The sequence below is a fragment of the Polypterus senegalus genome, chromosome 11 (assembly GCF_016835505.1).
Source record: "Polypterus senegalus isolate Bchr_013 chromosome 11, ASM1683550v1, whole genome shotgun sequence".
Lineage (NCBI taxonomy): Eukaryota > Metazoa > Chordata > Cladistia > Polypteriformes > Polypteridae > Polypterus > Polypterus senegalus.
The window spans coordinates 129,446,261-129,467,589 of NC_053164.1; the positions used below are offsets into that span (position 1 = coordinate 129,446,261).

Below are 21,329 nucleotides of genomic sequence, written 5' to 3' on the forward strand. Positions count from 1 at the left end.
AATAAAAAAGTGTGTACAATTTAAATAAATATAAATAAATAAATGCTATATCTTTAATCAAAAATTACCTGTTCAGATGATTTTGTTGACTGTGGTATGATAATGACATGTGACATGTTACAAATTTAATTTGCATCTGAAATTTTATAAATGGAGAATGCTTAAACACATTATAACAATATTTGGCATGTGAGGTGTTTTACATGGTCACTGATTAGACTTTGCTAGTACATATAAAAGACCAGAAATATGAATCTACTCTCTCTACATAAAATCCTAAGCCTAAAAGTGCAACAATTTTGTGCAACAATTTTATGTCAAGTTTTTGTCTAGCTTAAACTTTTTTTAAAACCTAGATATATATGTTTGGTATCATACTCAAATAACAATATTTATAATCAAACTTTAATGTGATATTGTTAGATTTTCAGATTCTTATTCTTAATTATAAACTAAAAAATATCAAGAACTTATGTCTCGCAAGATGGGACTTTGTGCCAAAAGATTTAACCACTCCTGGGCCGGAAATAAAAAAGAAAGTGTAGGACAGCTGCTGTACAGCCTTTTAAATGTTTGAAGCACCACATGAGATGCAGATCACGAGGCACAGCAGCAGCAGTAAGCCAACAGCTGATCGAGCAGAGAGGAGGTAAAATCTATATATATAATTCACTAAGGCAAGACGACCATGGAAAGCACGCCGGAAGGGGCGTGGATTCACTAAGCCACCGACAAGGAGCCACGCCCACCAACTCCAAGACCATTGGATACGATGACAACTTGCAGGGCCACGCCCACCAACTTGAACGCGATGACACAGAAAAAATGGCGTCATTTATGTTCGTCTGTCGTAGAGGCCACATGCAGTGCAGGTCAGGTTAATGTCATGTACCTCTGAGCTACGTTGACTATTCATAGACGCATGTTTCTCGCGGAGGTGAATCGCCATATGCAGCCTGTGAAACGGTTTGCGAGGGGTATCGCATGGGATCCTTAAAAAATCCTTTAAAACTGAGGTTAAAACACAATGAAGTGATAAGTCTTTAAAAAACGACTTTTCGGTTATGACACACAACCGCATGCAGCATAGCAAAGTGTTTTACACGCTACATACAGCAATTCGCATCCGCGACAAACATGCATCTTCTTAGATGCTCCTGCACTTTGTACACACCCCCCTCCCACCTCACTACGCCGCACGTACGATTGTGTGTTGGTTCGTTCTGTGCATTGTTAAAATGTTGCTTTTCTTGCTGATTTATTACGTTACTGATTTTTCAAATGTTAAATTTTCTCCCTGTGCTTAAAAATTATTAAAAAACCGGCCTGATTATGCGGCGTATGGTACGCCGTGGGTTGGCTAGTAAACTGTTGTTTCCCATTGTATCACTGTTTGAGAGGGGGTTTCGGGGAGCGTTCATCTGCCTTCTTCACAACGTGAGCATCAGAGACGCAAATTGACTGGAGCATAGTGTAGGCTGGGTGGGTTGGCGAGCAAATCCGTTGTAAATTATAATTTTTCTTTTGTACATTTACAGATTTTACTAATATTCTGGCTGCAACAAGGAGTTGGACGCCAAAGACGCCAGGGTGACTTGCCTCCATAGAAGCTGTCACAGGCTAACAATAACCTTATAATTAGTATGGCCTGATACATTTCTATTCCCTTTTTATATTAATCTGTAGTGCAATGTATCAAAAAACTGAAACATGTTAAAAAGAAGTGGGCGGCATGGAGGCACAGTGGGTAGCGCTGCTGCCTCGCAGTTAGGGGACCCGGGTTCTCTTCCTAGATCCTCCCTGTGTTGAGTTTACATGTTCTACCCATTTCTGCATGGGTTTCCTCCGGGTGGTCCAATTTCCTCCCACAGTCCAAAGACATGCTGGTTAGGGGCATTGGTGATTCTAAATTGTCCCTGGTGTTTGCGCACCCTGTTGTGGGCTGGTGACCTGCCTGGGGTTTGTTTCCTGCCTTGTGTTGGCTGGGATTGGCTCCAGCAGACCCCCATGACCCTGCAGTTAGGATATAGCGGGTTGGATAATAGATGGATGTTAAAAAGAATGTTTAAGCAGCTAGTCTGTTTAGCTGCCACCCAGTGAATTACATATTTATATTGTCATTCAAGTAAACAAGTAATTCAAGAAAACTGCCACCAGGGCAACAGAAGCCTGCATGTGTTCTAGGAAAGTAAAGCCCAATTTTTTAATATAAAAAGCTACTTTTAGAATAAATGTCATTGCACTTTTCAAAATTAATAAATAATATGAATATTGAAAAATGTTAATAAATAAAAAAAATATTTATATGCAGCAATATCAGCAATGATTATATTTTTCCGGGTGACTGGTACAGCAAAAATATAGTTTAATTTTGCACTAATTGCTCTATTTCTGTATCTTACATTGTTTGAAGTTTTCAAGATTTGTCACAACATCCACTAAAGTAACTTTCCACTATCTTAACCAATTTAAATGATCAGATACACTACCTGTTTTTGTATTTAACAGTGTACATGAAGGGTGTAAAAGAATGTCATAAACCTTAAGACACAAAAAAATAAAGTGTATGTCCCAGGCTAAGAAATGACAGGGGTGTTTGCAGACACTTACTGTTGTTCTGCCTAAAAGGAAAAAAAACGATGTGTTCATTATTTAAAATGCAGCTTCTTTTTTAAATTATAGTCAAAAGTGAACTAAATATATAATGTATTCGACAGCAAGTAACCGTAGAACCTCAGATGAAATATTGGAGTGCCAACCGGACCACCCCGTTTACTATTAGAGGATGGTGCAAAAATAGAACAAATCAATAAAACTGTTTGTTGGCTGTTACAACATTTCTTAATCAAACTTTTTGTTGGAATTCCTTCCTGTAGATGGGTCATCTTCCAAGACCGCCCGCTTTTTATAACTCCTGTACTGGAAAGGGTGGGGTTAGTTGCTCTCACTGGGTATGTGGAGACAAGGTGGTTAGCAGTTGTGCCACCTGGTGTCCTTGGGTGGTAGTGCTTACCTTTGACAAGCAAGAAGGTGACCCTCTCACATGCATGTATGACAATACACAACTAGGTGCTAAGAAATTACATTTGTTTATTCATATAAGGAATATATTCATAACATTTTAAACAAAGGATATCTTCAAATCAAAGAAATTTTATACCAGTAATCTACGAAAGTAAACAGACATGTATATGTGCTAACGTTTTTAAAGATTTACTGTGTGCCCTGCTCTTCACGGTCTTTCACTTGTTTGAATCCCATACATTTTTTAAATCTGTTTTTTTAAAATATAACTCTATAACTGTTTAATGTATGTAAAGGTATATTTTTCAAAAGTCAAATGCACATTGTTTCTTTTTCTAAAATGAAAAAACTTCCAGTTCAAAGAAGGACATCCAACTCATGATATGAGGAATGTCAAATTTAGACAAAAACCTATGAATTAAGTTCAATGATTGTCCCAACTTTTGGGTTACATAGTGTGCAAGTTATGATCCAACTCTGGACTTGGTGCAGGTTCATCATGGGGTACACCAAAACTAATTTCAGGCAAGTTTACAATTTCAAATTAAACAAAACACTTTTCCTTTGAATATGTGGTATGTATGTAGTGATTGTAGTATGTAGTAATGTAGCACCTGAGAAAAACACTGATTGTTAGGTGTTTATAATGAACACGGGTGGAATGTTTTATACTGCTAAACATGCACATCTTTATGATGTGAGAGGAAAACACAAACCAAGCCTGGCAGAGTGAGCATATTCCGCACAGAGAGTGACACGGAGTGGGATTTAAACCCAAGATGCTGTATTTTAAAATATAATTATTAGCAATGGTTTTTCATTATTATTATTTGCACAGTCAATGGGGATTCAGTACAGTCTGAGTTTTCTTGCCATCCCAAACTGTGAAGATTAACAAGATTTAAGTGTGCCATACACTGAACGGGTCCCTTTTCCTAATTGTGATTAAAGTTAAGCAGCTTCATTACATGGCTGGGTGGGTGGATGGACTATTGTTGAAAAATACAGATAGCTTTAACAGCAGAACGATTACAGTATGATAAAATGGAAATTGGACAAGTAAATGTCAAATCCTTGATCAGCTTCAATTGGGTGGAAGAATTCAGACATGTCATTCTAATCATTTTATCTGTTAGGCTTTTTGTACCAGAAAAGTTACAACTAACATCTGTCAAATCATTAATTCTCAATATTCACCTCTTATTACACTTTTTTTTATCTTGATTTCCTTTGTTTTACTTTCAACCTTTGAAGCCTGAAATTGTCTTTGAATTATTTATGAAGTAAACACTACTATAGCCAGAAATTATTGCTAAACAATATTTTTGTGTGGTTTTCATTCATTCATATACTGTAAACAAAAACCAGACACCTTCAGACATGCTTGACTTTAAATAATATGACCACTATAATGTTACACACCACATCATGTGGCCCACATGTCTAGCCACACAAAGCATATAGTAACCAACTTCAGAAATTGACCACTATGTGCAGAAAAAAGTACACAAGACAAAAACAACAAAAACTATGTTTTGTTCTTCCATTCTGAAGAATCGAATAGGCATTTTTTCCATGTGTTGCTGATGTGAAGGGTTTATAAGAATCTTTCAACAATAATAAAAAATGTAATAAAAGCAGAATTTTAAAACGTTGAAAAAGAAAACATTCAAATACAGTGAGTGCTAAAATATTTGAAGCTATATAAGTATTTTTTAATAATGATATAAATATTTAAAATGTTGTTAGACATTCATTATAGTTTAGCCAGGGTTATAATTTTTTTTTCTGTTCTGTTGTTTTGTATTAAGTAATTCTGAGTAATTAATTAAATCTGAGATTTAATTTATTCAATAAATATTTTAACTTATAGAATATATTTGTGTTCTGTCTTGTTTTATTGGATTTTGTTAGTATTGCTTACTTATTCATTGCTTTGTACTTTTCCTTTCGTATACTGTTCTTTGTTGTAATTCTTGCTGTTTTTTTTGTACAGCCTAAGGTGGCAGGACCTCCTGATGTTGGAGCTGCTATAAGTGTTGTGGGCCAATTTATACGCCTTCAATGCCCCAGATGAGTCTGTGGCATTAGTATTTACTCTGCTCCTGGTAGTTGCCTCACTTATGATCTGCTGTTTATTGTAAGTTTGTTGGTCCCTTGACCATTTTCATTTAGATTTTATGGCTTTTTATTTTTATTTTTTTACTTTTTTCCTTATTATAGAATTATTAAATTAATTTTGAATATTGTTTCTTTGCACCATTTTTGCATTTTTAACTTTTTCTATAGTAGATACATACAATTAAGAATCATTTGTTTTATTATTTGGGCCAAGGGTTTTCCACATTCCCCCTCTCTTTTGGTGCGTAGAGTTTTGGACCGAGGTTAACTTGAAGGAGTCTGGTCTTTTTTTATAAAATAGACTTCTGCCCTAATTTTTTGACCATACTGTAGCAGACTACTGTGATGACTGTTCCCAAATTCCTAATGCTCCATAATTAAAGACGCAATGATCAAGTTTCCTTCTGCCTGGTTTCTGATTCAAAGAGATTTAATCAAATTTGTTCAAATAGAGGATAAGTTTCTTTAATTAATAAGTTGATTTCTTCAACACATGAGCTGAGTTTTATTCTCCTTGGGCATTCAAAGCAGGTAGTATTTTGGTTGCATCATACTTTCACTATATATTTTCCCTTCCTGAAAAGCCTACATGTAGTGTAAATTCTAAAACTACAAAACCTAGGTGGTGGCACTAAGTTACAGCGTCACTTGTTAGCTGCTATGTTTTTTAGTGACCTGATGTTAACAGTGCTGCCGTGAACCACCGCACATTAAAATCATCTAGACACAGCATATTAAATGTAATAAAAACTCAGTAATATTAGGCAACTGAAAGGTCAATCACATTGCTGTCACTTAGTGCTACTGAAGTCAAGAACCAATGCAGTGTTACAATGTTAACAAATGACAACTTTTCTCACCTTTTCTAAATTATGCTTGTATTTTCATACTTTACACTGCATTCTCCTCATGTCAGTACTGTTTCTTTTTTTTCCCTTAACCCTTGCCTTCTCAGTACCTCCTTTCATTTTTCTTTTACCTTTGGTATCCATTGAAAAACAGTTAAATGCATTGAGCTTATTAAGAAAATGGATGGGTAAATGGGTAGTTTCAGTTTCAAGCATGTGGGGTTGTACTGTTTGGAGAGGGGTCACCACCTTTACACTCAGATGCCTGCACGTGAAGCAGGGTTATCCCACTTTGAGAGGAGCCGTATTTTTATAGATTTGCTAAACGTTTAAGCATTTATCTTTGAGAAAATAGAGTGGTTTCACGGATCAGTTCTACTGGTCTAGAAACATCACCAGCTCACTGGGAAATCTTCCTGTGTTCCTGATGGCAACTCTGCCCTGCAGTGAAACAGAAATGGCTGCTCATGAATGGGAGACAAAGTTGTTTTGAGGATTAACTGCACATCTTAATGGCTCACACATTAAGAACCAGTGTGGAAAACAGACAGTATTTTAGTCCGGTCAGGACGTACCTCCATGTAAGAAAACAGCCTTTTCAGGACACTACCTCCCCCGGAACGCTAGATGGCAGCTCCCCTGAATGGAATTGGCTCCTCGAATTCCTGCAAGGCAGCATGGGATATGGAGTCCGTATCCTCAGTTCTGTTGGGTACCGTGGGTGCCTCCAGGGGGAGCTCACCAAGAACCAGTGGGATATTATGAGGACGTCAACCCGGAAGTACTTTGGGGTCATGAGGACAGAAGCCCATAGTTCTTCTGGGACGATTGAGGAAAAAAGATGTGATATTGACCCGGAGAAGAAATATTTCTGGGTAATGAAATATAAAAGGACTATGGGAAACCCCAGCAGACTGAGCCAGAGTTGGGAGGGTATGTGATGGAGCTGCTGGGAATGAAGGATTGAGTTATTGTTGTTGTTGTTATTATTATTATTGTTTATAATTGAGAATTGTGGAGAGTGCGGTGCTTTGGGTACTAAAATATTAATAAAATCTTCTTGGTGTTTTAACATGTGTGTCTGGGACGTCTGTCTGACGGGTTCAACGGGGCAACAGCGACCCCTAGCTGTAACAGAGTAACAGAGACAGAGAAAATACAGTATTTATGATTACCTTAAATTTAATGAACACTAAAAATATAAAGCAATTCTACTGTATATCGAGGAAAAATTGGAAAACATCAGCAGGGTACAGAAGAAAGACTGCTTTTAAAGATTTCAAGATTGCTTATGAAGGTCTCTAATAAAAAAAGGACAAAAGACAATAAAACATTTAATTTCATACATTAAATAAAGTTAATGTATGATATGTGAATCTGTATTATAGCCTATGTTTTGCCTTAGTTGCAAATGTTTATCATCTTTATAGATTGAAACAACAATTGAACATACCTTACACATTTAGTATTATTCAATTATGTGTTATTTTTTCCTTAAATAAAAATGCAAATCTGGTTCAGAACCTGTTCATTCATTTTTCAACATTACATATTCAAATTTTTAAACATCAATATAGGTCATCTTTCTTGAAGAAGGGGCCTGAGTTGCCTTGAAAACTTGCATATTGTAATCTTTTTAGTTAGCCAATGAAAGGTGTCATTTTGCTTGACGTCTCACTACATTCATAATGGCTAACATGGTACAACAACCTAGTACTGTAAACATTAGTATCTAAATTTGTTAGACTGTAATAAATATCTTAAATTCTAATAATATTATGTGAATGAAGAGTAATATTACATTTAAAATATGTAAACATTCTCAGTTCTCTAATAATAATGGTTGCTAAACATATAACATTCATATGCGATTTCAGGCTTAGTAGGCAATTTGACCTAGTGGCTTAAATGGTATATTTTAAGGTTACTAATTCAGTCTCTGTCTTTGGCCTATTGTGTGATCATAAGTAACTTATGAGGTCTCCAACTGTAAAAAACTCAATATTTTAACAGTTGTGCTTTAGTACTGTTTTAGTAAACATACAGTAAAATAACATACAGAAAAAATGGTTTCTAATGACTCTCAAAAGCTTTCTGACTTAAAGTCAAACTTCATATTTAACTAAGTATCAAATAAGTCTATTCAATGTATTGTCCTTTTGCATCACTGATATCATATATTAACAAGTTCTGGTATAAATCTACTTTTTGCAGTCAGTCTCAATGCTATGTGAGATCTTTTAATAGTAATAATAATATTAATAATTGTTTACATTTATATAGCACTTTTGTCATTTTGAAAGAAACAGTTCCTTTCTCTCCATAAACTATATTCAGTAAAATTCAGTTTTTTTTATTGTTTCACAAAAATTAGAGAGTGCATCTTCTATCTAATACAATTATTTGCTCAATTTTCTCAACATTTTGATTGCCTCATCTCTTTTTATTGGGCACCTTAGTGTTTGCCCATTGTCTATGTGCAGCACCCCCACCCCAACTTATAGCTATGTCTTTGCACGCTTCTGTTTTTACATGTGTTCTTTTACAGTCTACTAGGTTAGGAGCCATTTAAGACGTGCAGGCTGTTATAAAATATTATTACTCATTTTGAAGTGTGTGTGTCATTTCAAGGTTGTACTTACACATGGCTATTGATGTATGACTCCTATTCATTCCAAAATGAATGGATGGTTGATTAATGAGCACTACTGGACTAAATGGCCTATTGTCGTCAAATTGTTCAAAAGAGTTGCATAAAGGAAGTACCATATTTAATTCACTTTCACTTGCACCATACTTAACTATTACATGTAATAGACCAAGGGCAGTCTGTAGTGAATTTCATGTTTGCAAGATTTTTAAATATACAGTATGATAGTAACCACAGCTTCATCGCTAAACTAAGAAGCTTGTGTTTCTCACTAAAGAGTATGAAAGTAATCAAAAAAGGGGATTTTTAACTTGTGATATTGGGCTCGTAAGAAACCTTTTCCGTTAGTGGTTTAACATAAGCAGTTAATTGTAAAACCACATCATTGAAAGGACTAGTGCCTCTTATAAAAATAAAGCCGCTCCATATAGCACAGACTGCAAAACACTTGCTAGAGATGCTGTTAAATGTTAGTATTTATTTAAAAATACATTAAAAGTGGATGGAGGGCTAATGTTAAAAATGCTGAAAAAAATAGGAATTGCAAGCATATTTGTTGTTTTCAAACAATTTTGCCTAGCACAATACGTCAGACCTACTAAATCTGTTTAGGAAACTGAGTGAGAATATTTCTGACCATTCCTGATTAATTGTATCATTTCTTTTACAAAGTTCTGCTGTGAAGTTCTAAATATTATATAACATTGAAATGGCATGCACTCTGTCCCTCAGATGCTATACTCTAATTAATTGTCCAATAACAATTTTGCACCATCCCATTTGAACAAATGTCAGTTGCAGAACTTTCAAAATAAGTTAAACTTTGAATAATAAACTTTTATAATACTTTTTTTCTCAAAGTAAGGGAAACGTGTTTGGTATCTATAGAGACTCATACCAGTGCCTCTAAGGGAAAGTTGTGCTTCACAAGTTCTCTTAATAAGCAGTACTGATTTGCTGTTCAGTTCTTAGGTTAAATTTTTTTTTATTTTTAAACTAGCCGTCCCCTGCGTCTTCACCCGCGTAGAATTGAAACTGACATCACGCTTCCTCCTCCCCTCGGCCCGCAGCCTCTGTCTGTGATTAGTATGAATATATATCACTCCTGCAAGCGAACTATGATTCTTATCACAATGAGAGAAGTCACAAAATCAACCGGAATGTTCAAGCAAATTCTAGAAAAAAGCCTGATCTAAATCCGTTAAGTAGTTCTCTCATTCGCTAGCTAAGTGGATGTGAGATACGCCCAGAGGCTGGCGTGTGAGTGAGGAGGGCCCCACCCACTTCCACTTGGCCTGCTGCATCTCTCTTGGATTCGCATAAATAAATCAGTACATAGCATAATGAGAGAAGTCGCAAAATCAACCGGAATATTCAAGCAAATTATAGAAAAAACAACTGATCTAAATCCATTAAGACACACAGACAGACAGACGTTGGATTTTATATATAGAGAGATTAAAAAGAAAAAGGAATAATTGCTAAAATTGTATTTTATGTGTTTGATGCATTTAGCGCAGTGGTAGTTAAGTGACTTGCATTCCTGATCAAGCGGTGAAACTTAGTGGTGGGAAGATACAATCAGCCTTGAGATGTTCCATTGAATGCCTTAGACTTTGGGACAAAATGTCATAAATGACAGAGGACACATAATTACCACTGATTTTAAACCTACACATTTATTCAAATACAGCTTGTGAAGTTTTATAAATAAAGTTATCATTCTTATCGTAATTGTTGTTCTGTTAGAAGTCAAGTTCAAGGCTTTCAGTCTTCTCCAGTTCTGTTTGTTCATCGCTTTTTGACGCAGCACAGAGAAAAAAAAGAAAGAGACAAATATATGGGACATTGAGTATAAATTTATGGTACTTGTAAAAGTTATCTTTTTTTCAGTTTTATTGTCTCAATAACAATCAAGCTCTAACACCCCCCCTGCTGCATCGACATTGTGCACCAGAAGGCATGAGCTCATTCAGTGCAGCAGGATCAACGCACATGTACTGTGCAAGGCATGCTTTGGGCCACTGTGAAAAGAAGAGTGTTCATGTCTCATATTGCAGAGGAACTTCGTTGTTGCATCTTACTAGAAAAGGCAATGGAAACTTCCCCAGGAAAGTAAACTGAGTCAGTGTCAAGTGCCCTTTCAATGTAATAGAAACCAGAGCATAGAGAAAAGTGTGCTCATTGCAAAAGGTACACATGTGGTAAATGTAGGAAAGATGGTTCTTGCAGCACAGAGAAAAAAAAGAAAGAGATAAATATATGGGACATTGGGTATAAATTTATGGTACTTGTAAAAGTTAGGTTTTTTCAGTTTTATTCTCTGAATGATGATCACGCTCTAACTAAGCCTCTCCTGATCTGACTCTAAGTAACAGCGCCACCGTAAATTAACACCCGATCTGACGCTGATCGTTTATAATATTGCATTAGTGTGATGATGTTTTCTGATTGATACTATTCAGGTCATTAAATGATTTCTTCAAAATGTCACATATACCTACGTGTGTTTTTTTTTTTGACATCATACACCATAAGGAACACTCAATAAAACTGAATAAAAAAAAAATAAAGTGAGATGCGAAAAAGGCAGATTCACCAGCGTTTGTGTGTCAGCTTTTATCCCTCCAGATCAGAGAATGCCCAGTTCCACTGCCTCAAAACACTACTCACATCTACAGTTATTCCCAGTTTTAAATAAAAACATAACATAACAGTGTCAGATCCCTAGGGTGGTAGTATGTATCATGATTGTGAGTGAGAGAATAAAATTGAAAAAATAGGTAACTTTTACAAGTACAGTACTATAAATATACATGATCTGTTACAGATGCAAACCAAATGTATGTGTCTACTGTATAATATTAACAATAAGAGCAACTCACTACTGAAAATGGCAAATATAGGTGGCAGTGGGGATCAAACCGGAGGCTCCTTGATTACAAGTCAGCAAATCTTACTGCTACGCCACGGAAGCTGTTGTATCATCCTTGAACCTTTTGTGAAAGTGTTTATTTGATCTTAGTTTATAGTTTATGCCTACATTTTGTAACATTTATTACTAAATTATGAAAAAGTTTCTGTTTTAACAATGTGTTTACACAGATTACTGTAGAAATGGAACACACATGAAATGCATGTATTCCAAATAACGATCTATTATTTCCACTCTAAAACTCCAGCAGTTCACTCCCAGATAATCAAACAAGGCATAAGCTGGGATAACTTAGTGAACGTTCTGCGACGGTGGGGGATGGAATAACAGGCTGCTCGCTGCTTGAGTTAATCGGCACATTTACAGGACAAAAGACGCTGACGGAAAGGTGCTAACAGTTTTAACATAGGCCAGAAAAAGTTGGGCAGGTTTCATTTCGAAATTCTACACGTAATGGTCATAACTGGAAGGTATTTTTCTCCATATACTGTAATGGAGTTGAGCTCGAAAGCTGTGGGGGGTGGAGTTTCGTGTGACATCATCACGCCTCCCACGTAATCACGTGAACTGACTGTCAACGCAGTACGTAGAAAACCAGGAAGAGCTCCAAAAAGCGCTGAACAAAACATGCATTATATAATTGAGAAGGCAGCGAAACAATAAGAAGCGAGCGAGTGACATATACAACCATTTTCATGAGTGCTGCTACTACCTAAAGTTTAAATTAAGTTCATAGACAGGCTGCCGCTGGCATTTGTCATGCCCACGGGTAATGCGGGATACAAGTTTAATGAGAGGACGCAGGATATAAACGACAGTTTTGATCACTTTGTAACTAAGTTGAAATTGCAGGTCAAGGGCTGTGCTTATGCAAATTCCGAGAGACTGTGTTTGTGGGGAATTGACAGTTAAGGCAGGTGGGGGAGTCACGCCATCATCTCCCCTCCCATTCACCTCATTTCGCTCTGAGCTGAGCTCCGCAGCTAACGCAGTGTTACAGAAGAGACTTTGTGACGCTGCCACCAAATACAGTAATCCCTCCTCGATCGCGGGGGTTGCGTTCCAGAACCCCCCGCGATAGACGAAAATCCGCGAAGTAGAAACCATATGTTTGTGTAGTTATTTTTATATATTTTAAGCCCTTATAAACTCTCCCACACTGTTAACATTATTAGAGCCCTCTAGACATGAAATAACACCCTTTAGTCAAAAGTTTAAACTGTGCTTCATGACAAGACAGAGTTGACAGTTCTTTCTCACAATTAAAAGAATGCAAATAGATCTTCTTCTCTTCAGGAGCAGAGAATTTCAGAGGGAGAGAGAGAGCGCTCGCATAGAAAAGCAAACAATCAAAAAATCAATACTTGTGCTTTTAAGTTTGCCGCGGCATTTTTTAGAGGAGCGTTAGTATCTTCTAAGCAAACAGCCTCTGTGCAAACAGCCCCTCTGCTCACATCTCCTCCGTCAGGCGCAGAGAACGTCAGAGAGAGAGAGCGAGATTAAAGCAACAATCAAAAAATCAATACGTGTGCTTTTGTGCTTTTAAATATGCCGAGCACCGCAATAAAGCGGCATTTTTTTAGAGGAGCGTCAGTATCTTTTAAGCAAACAGCCTCTGTGCAAACAGCCCCTCCGTCAGGCGCAGAGAATGTCAGAGAGGGTGAGAGAGAGGCAGAGACAAGCAAACAATCAAGCTCAGCGGGATGCATATCTTATAGCATTGAGGAGTTTTAGTTAATATGTAATACATGCTCTGATTGGGTAGCTTCTAAGCCATCCGCCAATAGCGTCCCTTGTATGAAATCAACAGGGCAAACAAACTGAGGAAGGGTGCAGCATACATTAAAAGACCCACTGTCTGCAGAAATCCGCGAACCAGCGAAAAATCTGTGATATATATTTAGATGTGCTTACATTTAAAATCCCCGATAGAGTGAAACCGCGAAAGTCGAAGCGCGATATAGCGAGGGATTACTGTACTCACAGAAAAATCCACAAGTTAATACACACGCTGTCTCTAGAGTTTCTCCACACTGAATCTTCCAGGCACTACTTACAAAAGGTTACAATGACAATCGTGTTACTTTATTTTTCAAATGTTTCCTTTTCTTAGCACAAGCACAGCTGAGAAGCTTCGATGCATGTGCTCCATAACGCGTTAAAAAATAATGCATTTAATCACACCTTGCATTCCAAACAAAGGTGAACTTCTGTCAATGCATGATTTCCTGGTACATTACATTGATCAGCGCTTCCCAATTCATTTTACCCTCGCACCCCCTTGGTTTGAGAAGAAGTATGAAAAAATATGAGGTTAACACAGAAAAACAGATCACCAATTGAAGCTTTATGAATAATCGATTCGCCATCAATAATTGTTTTGGAAAAGCCATACTCAGTGTAATCCTCCTTCCATTTTATAATTTTTCCGCCACTAGCCATGATTAAATGAACGGTAAAAAAGTAAGAGCGAAGCGAGGGTGACTTATTTAGGCAGGCAGGGAACAGCTCAATAGCTCAAATTTGGATATACGTAGGTTCTATTTAGTTGACAGAAATATCTTTGTTAGGAATGGAAGTTGAATTTAGTCTTTAAAATTTCTATGGTAAAGAAAACGTTATGCAATGATGACTAAATTTAACTATATAAAGTCAAAACTTGTATATATAAAGTCATTCCCGAATATATAAAGTCAAAACTTGAATATATAAAGTCACTGTCGGAATAAATAAAGTCAAAACTTGAATATATAAAGTAAGTGATGGAATATATAAAGTCAAAACTTAAATATATAAAGTCAGCGTCGGAATATACAAAGTCAGCGCTGGAATATCCATCCATTTCCCAACCCGTTGAATCCGACCACAGGGTCACGGGGGTCTGCTGGAGCCAATCCCAGCCAACACTGGGCGCAAGGCAGGAACCAATCCTGGGCAGGGCACATGCATCATTTTCAAAACATTAACCGAACAGTGTTTTTTTAATGTATTATTCTGAATACGTTTTTGTTAACTTAGTTCAGTTCAGAGTCGTTTCAATCAATATATTTTGACTTTGACTTTATATATTCAGGAATGAGTTTATATACTCCGATGTTGACTTTATATAATCAGGAATGACTTAATAAATTCCGACACTGGCTTTATATATTCAGGTTTTGACTTTATATATTCCAGCACTGACTTTATATATTTCGACGCCGACTTTATATATTCCAGCGATGACTTTATATATTCAACATTTGACTTTATATATTCAGAAACAAGTTTGACTTTATAATACCGACGATGACTTTATATATTCAAGTTTTGACTTTATATATTCCGACAGTGACTTTATATATTCAAGTTTTGACTTTATATATTCGGGAATGACTTTATATATTCAAGTTTTGACTTTATATATTCTGACGCCGACTTTATATATTCAGAAAATCAATGTATTTGCCTGTTTGGCACCCCATAGTATATGTGTGTATGTATATATATATATATGCTAGCAACACTCATGACAATGACAAAACAATTACATTGTCAATCATGTTACGTTATTATTAAAATGTTTCCTTTTCTTTTTACTTCTCTGCCAAGCGCGGGTATTTTGCTATATATATATATATATAAGTAGTGTGTTAAAGAAGGAAAGAAAAAGAAAAGGAAACATTTTGAAAATAACGTAACATGATTGTCAATGTAATTGTTTTGTCACTGTTGTGATGAGTGTTGCTGTCATATATACACACACACATATATACATACATATATATATATACATATATGCACATACGTCCACATATATAAACATATATATATACATATACATATACACACACACACACACACATATATATATATAATATATACACTCTTTGGGGTGCGAGCAACTGTTGCTGGGGGTGGCAGAATCCATCAAGGAAGAAAAATTAAAAACATTATTTGTACAAAATCTTAATTTATTTATCCATTCCTAAATAATTAAATAGGCAGGCTATTTCGTATCAGTGCAATAAGCTGTTTGTTAAAACCGATGACTCCCGCTCTTACGTGCAAGTCTGCGTGGATATTATGAACTATCGTATCTGTTCAAGTTCTATTTAAATTTTAAATAGAAGGAATTTTTATTTAGTGGACAGAAATATCTTTGGTAGGAATGTAAGTTAAATGTAGGCATCATTGCATACATTTTTCTTCACCATACAAATGTAAAGAGTAAATTCGCCTTACATTCCAACCAAAGATATTTTTGTCGACTAAATCAGGGGTGTCAAACTCAAATGCACAGGGGGCCAAAATCCAAAACACACTTTAGCTCGCGGGCCGAACAGGATAAACATGAACACACTAAAACTAAATTTTTAAAACTTTTAAACTTTTAAAACTTAAATTTTTTGAACATAAACATGAATAAAAACAGACAGGAATATTATTCCGGAATAAATCAACTCAAACCTTAAATAACATAATATTTTGCTCTCCATAAAAATATATCCTGTCTAAATTATACAAGTTAGAAATAAAGTAAACGTTAAAAGAACAAACATTTAAATTTCTTTACTCTTATGTAATTTTATATAAAAAATAAACTTAAATTTTAAATATCCCAAAAGACTTTGCTCTCCATAAAAATATATCCTGTCAAAATTATACAAATTCAAATATGATCATGCTGCATAACAAAACCTGGAAATATAAATAAAATGTGTTCTTTTCAGCAATAACAAATCAAATCATTCATGTGTCATTTTATCAGAGCTGGACGCCTGGCAGCTTTTTTTGGCAACAAGTTTGTTTATGTTTGGTGTGAGGTTCTGTGTTGTGGAGATTCTCAGGATGGACCGCAGGTGCTCATCAGTGAGGCGACTTCTGTGTGCTGTTTTGTTAGTCTTCATCACTGAGAAGAGCTTCTCACACAGATATGTGCTACCAAACATGCACAAGGTTCGAGCCGCATGTAGACGGAGCTGGAGCATTTCTGCGGGAATGAAGTAAATAAAATGTGCGGGCCCTGCAGTATCGTACTTTGTCTTCAGTGTGCCATTACACTGCAGCTCAATGACCTCCATCTGAATCTGCACAGGTGCAGTTTCCACATCGACGGCAAATGGGTTGCGAAACAACTCAAAATTATTTTTTTGTTCTTCAAAGTCACCAAAGCGCTGTGCGAAATAAGTGCACAGTGCGCTCAGTTTATCAGCAAAGTGCATATTTAGGAACACTGTTGTGCCGACTTGGTTCAACATTACTTGGCAACAGGGAAAGTGGGGCAATTTGCACTGGTGCATTTTTGTCTCCTATAAAAGCAGCTTCACTTGAAATCACTTTGTGATTTTGCACGGGTAAAAATGTCTGCTGGATTCTTCTTTAACTCTTCTGCTTTCTATATCTTCTGCATTGCATTCAGGTCTTTCAAGTTATCCTGATGTTTTGTCTCATAGTGCCGTTTTAGATTAAATTCTGTAATTACAGCCACATTAGCTCCACAAATGAGACACACGGGTTTACCGGCAATGTCAGTAAATATATACTCAGCCTCCCATCGGTTTTTAAGGGCTCTATTTTCAGAAACAACTTTACTCTTCGGCATCGTGTGGGCTAGCTTCGCAATAACTTGCAGCATCATAAGCTAGACTTGATTAACCCGGTAAGTGTTTGGCAAGGCAGCTGAAGCGCTGCATTATGGGATCTGTAGTTTATTGTGTTACCAGCCCTTCATATCCCCGGGCCATTAATAACAATAATATACAACTCTCGTTTATATCCTGCGTCTTCTCATTAATCTTGTATCCCGCATTACCCGTGGGCATGACAAACGCCAGAGGCAGCCTGTCTATGAACTTAATTAAAATTTTATATTTACACCGTGCTTTGTTTCCGAAGTAGCAGCACTCATGAATATGATGTATATATGTCATTCGCTCGCTTCCTATTGTTTCACTGTCTTCTCAATTATATAATGCATGTTTTCTTCAGCGCGTTTTGGAGCTCTTCCTGGTTTTCTACGTACTGCGTTAAAAGTCAGTTCACGTGATTACGTGGGAGGCGTGATGATGTCACAAGAAACTCCGCCCTCACAGCTTTCGAGCTCAACTCCATTACAGTAAATGGAAAAAAATAGCTTCCAGTTATGAAGATTACGCGTAGAATTTCAAAATGAAACCTGCCCAACTTTTGTAAGGAAGCTGTAAGGAATGAGCCTGCAAAATTTCAGCCTTCTACCTACACGGGAAGTTGGAGAATTAGTGATGAGTCAGTCAGTCAGTCAGTGAGTGAGTGAGTCAGTGAAGGCTTTGCCTTTTATTAGTATAGATATATATATATATATAGATATGACAACAACACTCATATGAATGACAAAACAATTACGTTAACAATCATGTTACGTTATTTTTAAAATGTTTCCTTTTCTTTTTCATAAGTTCTTTAACACACTACTTCTCCTCTGCGAAGCGCGGGTATTCTGCTAGTACAGTGGAACCTCGGTTCACGACCATAATTCGTTCCAGAACTTTGGTCGTAAACCGAGTTGGTCGTGAACCGAAGCATATTTCCCCCATAGGATTGTATGTAAATACAATTAATCCGTTCCAGACCGTACAAACTGTATGTAAATATGTAAAAATATGTAAAGATTAAGCACAAATATAGTTAATTACACCATAGAATGCACAGTGTAATAGTAAACTAATGTAAAAACATTGAATAACACTGATACAAAACACCCAGGCTCTCTGATCAGCTCGCTCGCGCTCTCTCTCTGTAGCACACACACCACCAAAGCCCCTCCCTACCTCAGCTACAGGAGCAGGCTGGCTCACGCGCTCTCTCTGTGTAGCGCGAGCGCACAAACACACACACACACACACACACACACATCTATCCCTCCCCCCAATCCCTTCCCTGTCAGCTGCCTGCGCTATCTAATCTCTCTGTAGCACGTGCTCGCGCAGCATTTTTTTTAAAATGACTTTTAAGCACAGCAGAAAAAAATCCGCGCTTGCAAAAACCAACTCACAAGCAACCAAAAAAGTAACATTGCAACAAATCACACGATGAAGTCCTCCGTGTAAACAATTTTGAATGAGTTTTAAGCACAAGGAAAAAAGCGAACATTTGAAAAAAGAGAAATGTAACATCGCACCTAATCGCGCTATGAAAAACTCCATCTGTAAATCTTTCATGAGTTTTAAGCACAAGGAAAAAAGCGAACATTTGAAAAAAGAGAAAATAACATTGCAACAAATCGCATTATGAACTAAAAAATTTACTTTGAAAAATCCGTAATACAAAAACCACCAAGAAAACTAACCTTGCATGAGTCGAGTTCTGGCATGAAGTGTTTTCCTTCAGGTGTTTTCTCTCTTGTGATTTCTTGGGTTTCTGGTGCTTTTAGTTGTTTAGCTGGTGGGAGTGAAAGCCTAATGCAGCAATTCCAAAAAGAAAGTTCTTGTGACCCTCCACATTACTGGCAGTCTGGCTTTGTTTACATTATGCTGCTTGAAAGCACAAGGGTTCTCCGATTGGTAAATGAGTAAACTAGTAAACAGTTTTTCCACCTTTTGTAATTTCTTTCTTTACTTCGATTTCAATTTTCTTCAAAACTTTCTTCTGACCACTCTCCACTTGCTTAGAAGCCATAGTTAACTGCAAAAGCACACGAAATACTGTAGAGCACAAAGAGAGTGCACGTCTTATTGAAAACAATGAACAAGGAGCTGCTTTGCTTAAATGAAAAAGCATGGCAGCTCTCTTTCTCTCTCAGGCTGCCTGTGGGGAGGGATGGTTTCGCTTGCACTACAGCCTACAGATAGGCAGGCAAACACGTGCAGCAATCTCCTCCTCCCCTTCCCAGCAGGCACGTGCTTGCTCGCTCTTGCTCTCTCGCTCTCTCTCTCTCTCTCAGCTGAGGAGGCAAGGGAAACTGGCTTGTTCAGCAAACACGTGAAGCAATCTCCTCCTCCCCCTCCCTAGCAGGCACGTGCTCGCTCGCTCTTGCTCTCTCTCTCTTTCTCTCTCTCTTTCAGCTCAGCTCAGACAGGCAAGGGAAACTGGCTTGTTCGTATACCGAGTGTGTGGTTGTGAACCGAGGCAAAAGTTTGGCGATCTTTTTGGTCGTGAACCGGAACGTTCGTGAACCGAGGTTCCACTGTATATATATTGTGAACACTGGCCCGGACACAGACAGACGGACATCTTTGTTTCACCCAACACACAATTTATTTACAAATATTTACAATAATCACGTGCACCACAAACCCCAGTGCCTTCAGCACCGATTCCCCCAAGTCCAGGCCACACAGTCCTATTGCCTTTCTCCTGGCCGCCTCCATTCCTTCCTCTCGCTCCGTCCTCTTCCACCCGACTTCCGCTCCAGACTGAAAGGAGGCGGCCCCTTATATAGTGCTCCCGGATGAGCACCAGGTATTCCCGGCATTCCCTCCTTGGCCACGCCCCAGCGTGGCGGAAGTGTCGGCTGTCCTCCTGGCAGCTCTCCGGGCGCCACATAAAGTCATCCCCCCAGCACTTCCTGGTCTGGCGGAAGTGCTGGGCTCCAGGGTTCCTCAGGCACCAGGGCGCCGCCTGGCGGTGGCCACGGGCCCCTACAGGGTTGGACTTCCAAGCCCTCTACCCGTGGCTCCCAATACAACCAGGGCGATCGCCCCCTTGCGGTCTGGAGGAGGCACAAGCCCTCCGGCCGGGGACCACACGGGATATACCGGCATCGGCGCCCGCCTGGCGGTGGCCATGGGTCTCTACAGGGCTGGGCTTCCAAGCCCTTTACCCGAGGCCCCCAACATAACCAGGACGGACGCCCCCTCGCGGTCTGGAGGAGGCACAAGCCCTCCTCTCGGACCACAATATATATACAGGGTGTGAATATATATATTGTGAGCTGGAGGACTGATCGCACCCCAAATAGAGACAGACGCCCCTGGGAAAACCACAAACCCTGAAACACTGACTACACATTGCTCCTTATCCTTGCACTATAACGCGTAATACAAGCCTCGCGCGGTACTCCGCCGACTTATAAGCCTTGCAGCACCTGTCAGTTTGGGAATTGATTGTTTGCTTTTATCTCTCTGCTCCTAGCGAACTGTTATATCTGACTTGTCATGGAGCACGTTTAAGCTCATGTGTTTGCGTGTCTGAATAAAAATCCTTCTTTTTTTCTACGACCTTCTGTGTCTCTGTGCAAATCTGTGACCCAAGCGTGACAAGTGGTACCAGAAGTGGTTGCACAGATGGATGCCGCCGAAGACTTATTTCAGAAGTCTAAAACATTTGCACTTAAAGACTGGAAACTAAACATGGATGACCCAATCCGTGCGCAAATTCAAGGTTTGATACATAAAGTGCACTGTTGGTTTGAAGGAGACGTGATGGAAACAGTTGTCGTGAATATATTACTGGCCGGCATACCTGAAGTTCTTTGAGATGAATTTCTACGCCATGATATTAAATCATTAACGATTATGTCCAGACGATTAGAGGGTTCACAGTCCACTTGGAGAAAGAGCGGTGGATTTCGTGCTGCTTCGCAACCTGTGAACGAACGTCCAGGACATTCTCGTCGCTTCGATCGACAAGCTGCAGGACCTGAAAATCTAATGGGGTCAGGTAGGACCCCGGGAAATCCAGTCGTAGATGGGACGCCTGTTTCTGGGGAGACAGCGGCAACAGCAGGTCGACGAGACCGTGGAGGCTACAGAGCACGTCGACGTGGACGTCGCAGAGGATATTTCGGAAACGG

General features: G+C 38.2%; 1 protein-coding gene across 1 annotated transcript in view; it reads left to right on the forward strand.

The window, feature by feature from the left end:
- LOC120539518 overlaps positions 1-21,329 on the forward strand; it is a 580,969-nt gene that overhangs the window by 232,291 nt on the left and 327,349 nt on the right. The gene's annotated exons all lie outside the window — the stretch shown is intronic.